This window comes from Penaeus chinensis, chromosome 6 (assembly GCF_019202785.1).
Source record: "Penaeus chinensis breed Huanghai No. 1 chromosome 6, ASM1920278v2, whole genome shotgun sequence".
Lineage (NCBI taxonomy): Eukaryota > Metazoa > Arthropoda > Malacostraca > Decapoda > Penaeidae > Penaeus > Penaeus chinensis.
The window spans coordinates 6818728-6823727 of record NC_061824.1 but is presented as its reverse complement, the minus strand read 5'-3'; positions in this window follow the sequence as shown (position 1 = coordinate 6823727).

Sequence of the window (5000 nt, the reverse complement as noted above, 5' to 3'; positions counted from 1 at the left end):
AAACCAAAAGGCAAGTCTCTCGCTGTAAAAGAAAAGCAAATGAAGTACAAAGTAATACCTCGAAGTGGCAGGCATACACGGGGAAAGGCCTGTAGGCAAACAGACAATGGCGAACCGTCTGGACTAACATCCTTTGAATCTTCTTAAGACGATGAATTTTTTTCCTTGGGAGATTCACAATGGCGCATGTTCCTCGCTGGGTCAACATTCATTAGGCAAGTTTTTTGGAGGCGGGATTCAGGTAGATGTGGGGGTGGGGGGGAGGATGGGGGGGAGGGGGGAGGATGGGGAAGGGATGGGGTAAGGGGTGGTGGGGAGAGGGGAAGGATGGGGGAGGGATGGAGTAAGGGGTGGGGGGAGAGGGGAAGGATGGGGGAGGGATGGAGTAAGGGGTGGGGGGGAGAGGGGAAGGATGGGGGAGGGATGGGGTAAGGGGTGGGGAGGAGAGGGCAAGGATGGGGGAGGGATGGGGTAAGGGGCGGGGAGGAGAGGGGAAGGATGGGGGAGGGATGGGGTAAGGGGCGGGGGGGAGAGGGTTGAGGGTGGGGAAGGGATGGGGTAAGGGGCGGGGGAGAGGGGAAGGATGGGGAAGGGATGGGGTAAAGGGCGGGGGGGAGGGGAAGGATGTGGGAGGGATTGGGTAAGGGGCGAGGGATGGGGTAAGGGGTGGGGGGAGAGGGGAATGATGGGGGAGGGATGGGGTAAGGGGTGGGGGGGAGAAGGGGAAGGATGGGGGAAGAGAAGGGGAAGGCTGGGGGATGAGAAGAGGAAGGATGGGGAGAAGGGAAAGGATGGGGAAGAAAAGGAAGAATGGAAGAGGAGAGGATGAAGTATGGGGGAGGAGAGGGTGAGGGACGAGGGTGGGGAGGAAGGAGAAGGATATGGGAGGAGAGAATGACGGATGGGGGAGGAGAAGGAGAAGGCGAGGAAGGGAAACAGAATGCTGGCGAGAGAGAGTGAGGGATGGAGAGAGAAGGAGAGGGATAAGGAGGAAAATGAGAGAAGGAGAGGGAAGGGGAAAGAGAGAGAGGGCGGAGGAGAGAAGTGAAGAGATGGGAAGGGGAGATAGAGAAAGAGAAGGAAAGGGGGAGAGGGCGAAGAGAAGGAGAGTAAGACCAAGAATGAGAAAGAGAGAAGAGAGAGTAAGGAAAAGCGAAGGAAGTGGGTGGAAAGAAGACGTGTGAGGGAATAAGAAAGAAAGGGAATGAGGAGAGAATGAGATAAATGGAATGGAAAAGGGAGGATAGGGGAAGTAAAAAAAAAAAAAGACAAGGGGAAAGAGAGAATAAGGAAGGAAAAGAGAAGAAGAAACAGAGTGAAAGAAAGATGAAAAAAAGTAGGGAAAGAAGAATAAAAGAGAAGACAAATAAGGCGAGAGGAGAATAACAGAAAGAGGTGAAGAAAGAAGCAGACGGAGAAGAAATTAAAAAAAGAATTCAGAGAAAGGAGAGGCATAAAATAATAACGAGAAGGGAAATGAAATTTTCTACACGGTTTAGAAGGAGTATAATAGACCATTGTTCTCTAAATTTGGAAGAAAGATCAAGTGCGTGATATCATTATAATGTTATATATTAGTACAGTGATGATAATGATAATAATATTAACAGTACATATAATGATAAAGATGATTATAGTAATAATACCAACAACAACAACAATAAAGATAATAATTATTTTTAGTAATAATATTATTATCATCATAACAATGATAACAATAACAATAGTAATGATTATGATAATAATAATGATAATGATAATAATAATGATAATAATGATAATAATAATGATAATAATAATAATAATAATAATAATAATAACAATAATGATGATAATGATAATACCAATAATAATAATAATAATAATAGCAATAATAATAATGAAAATAATAATAATCATGATATTGATAATAGCAATGCTACTACTAATAATAATTGCAATAATGATAACGACAAAAAAATTACAAGTGAATAAATAAAGCACGAAGCTCAAGGAAAGATCGTGAAAGCGAGACTGCGAGAGCAATACAAGGCCCTCCAAGGTGGCTAAGCTTACCTCGTGAGAACCACCAAGTCCCTTCTACTTAGGATTTATGTGAGTGACTCCGCAATCACCCACTTAAACCTCCTGGAGCCCTTGGTCTTAGGGAGAGACGGCGCCTACAGATCTTGGGGGCAGCGAAAGACAGTGGTTTAAGAGCGCTGCCGTGTTGAATCCGCTGCATTTCGTTTAGGGGTTGAAATGTTTCGCGTGACATGTGTGAGTCGCTACGAAGGAGTAGGGGAGATAGATTTGTGTTCTAGTTTATTTGAATATATTGATTTATATGCTGAAAATGTAGCCAAAATAGAAAACACTCTGCACACATACACACACATATATATCTATCTTTCACACATATATATCTATCTTTCTGTCTATCTGTGTGTGTGTGTGTGTGTGTGTGTGTGTGTGTGTGTATGTGTGTGTGTGTGTGTGTGTGTGTGTGTCTGTGTGCGTGTGTGTGTGTGTGTGTGTGCGTGTGTGCGTGTGTGTGTGTGTCTGTGTGCGTGTGTGTGTATGTATGTGTGTGTGTGTGTGTGTTTACTTCCACACTTAATATGAGTGTGTATAGGCAAATTCATATGAAGAACACACACATGTAAACGGATCTCGATCCGGATCACCAATATCCAATCAGCGGGAACCAACTCCTGAAATATCACAAATGACGAGTAACTTTTTATGAAACATTGCTAAAAATATCCATAAGAATATTACCTCCTTCAAAGTCGCAACGAATGCAAATATGATAAATAATGTAAATGAATACAGATGAGATATTAGCAACAACCAGCTATTCGTGCCAATGCCGAAGAATGACATTAATTTGCTAGTTGCCAAAGTTTGGAAAACACTCTCGAAACTCATGAAATATTTAGATTCTTGTATGAGCTTCCAAACACCAAAATTCAGGATAACAGATACGTGTACGTTGCTGGTATTAACGTACACCGAGCACTCAACTACTGTATATACATATAAAATATAGTTATATAATGCATGTGAATTGTAGCATCAATGGTGCAAATTCAGCCAGTGAGTATGTCAGAAGGTGCCTCAGTTAAAGTATTTTATGAGCTTACTAAATGTAGTTCTCTTTAAACAATTGTGCAACTTCTACTGAATCATTTTCATTTTCTTTTGTTGACTCCTGTTTGCATGGTCCCTGTTTATTTTTCTGACCTTTTATGTGGCACTGTTTGATTTTTCTTCTATGTTTTATGCTAGTTTTATTTGTTTATTTGTTTGTTTGATTGTTTTTGTCTGTAAGAATTTGCATGTTCATCTGTCATGTTGAGTCTTTACACAATATTGTCAATATCTTTCCTTGTTTTCTCGTATCTATCTATATCTCATTATCCATTCCATTCATTAAGTAAAAAGTAACCAATCACACAATTGCATTAAACCTCATTCCTCAGCTGTTCTTGCTTATTTTAAGCAGACAGTAACTTAAGTAAGTGCATAGAATATAAGTCATGTAATATATTCACGCACTGTACATTAACAGCACGCACGTTGACTTTTAATACTTTAACTAGGCTCCTGCATGAACTTATTGGTTACGTGACCAGCGCTTAGATGTGGTAAGAAAGGGGGTGGGGGCGTAGATCACCTTCATAGTGTTTGGTTATCATGCTGTCAATAAAAGTAATAGCGATTATAAATCTAAGGAACATGATCTTAGGAATAACAAAGGTAATAAACAGAACAGTGATGATGATAATAGCAGCAATAGAAAATTAATTGACAATCATAGCACGAAAAATACAACGATAGCAGTAAAGACAAATTGATATAATAACAATAATGGTGATAAGGATGATGGCAATGACAGTGACAGTGATGTCAACAACTACAACAATGGTAGCAATTATATTAGTAATGATAATAATAATGAAGATAATAAGAGTATTGATAATAATGATAATGATGATAATAATAATAATAATAATAATGATAGTAATGATAATGATAATAACAATAATGAAAACACATTAAGGATAATGTTAAAGATAACAGTGATAAGGATAATGATAATAGTAATGATAATACAGATAATTATAATAATGACCGTAATGATAATAATAATGATAATGATTATAATAATTGTATGATAAAAATTATGTTGATAACGAAAAGAGCAATAAGGATGATCAAAATAACAATGATGATAATGACTATTATGATAATAATGATATTATGAACAACTCTCTCTCTCTCTCTCTCTCTCTCACTTTCTCTACACAAACACACACACACACACACACACACACACACACACACACACACACACACACACACACACACATATATATATATATATATATATATATATATATATATATATATATATATATTTTTATAAATATATATATATATATAGATGCATATTTATATATATCACTTATAAAAATACTACTAATAATAATGATAATAAAATAGATAACAGTATTGACAGTGGTGATATTAATAAAATAATAATAATAATAATAATAATAACAAAATGATAGCCATGAGAGCAATAACAATATTACTAATTTCAACAATGTTTTTTATTATTACAATGATAATGATGACATTGTTATATATCTGCTGTGCATCTGTATCTACAAGCTTGTATGTATATCTATCAATATATCTATCTGTATATGTGTGCATATGTGTGTGTATATATATGTGTGTGTGTGTGTGTGTGTGTGTGTGTGTGTGTGTGTGTGTGTGTGTTTGTGTGTATGTGTGTGTGTGTGTGGTTGTGTGTGTGTGTGTGTGTGTATATGTGTGTGTGTGTGTGTGTGTGTTTGTGTAAATACGTGTATGTATGTATGTAGACAGATACTCAGATATAGATTCAGATACATAACAAGACGTAAATCCATCCAAGCAGGAGTTAATAACCAAATGAAAGGACAAAAAAAATGAAAAATCCTTTGGAAGAAATATCGCCAGTCCAGACT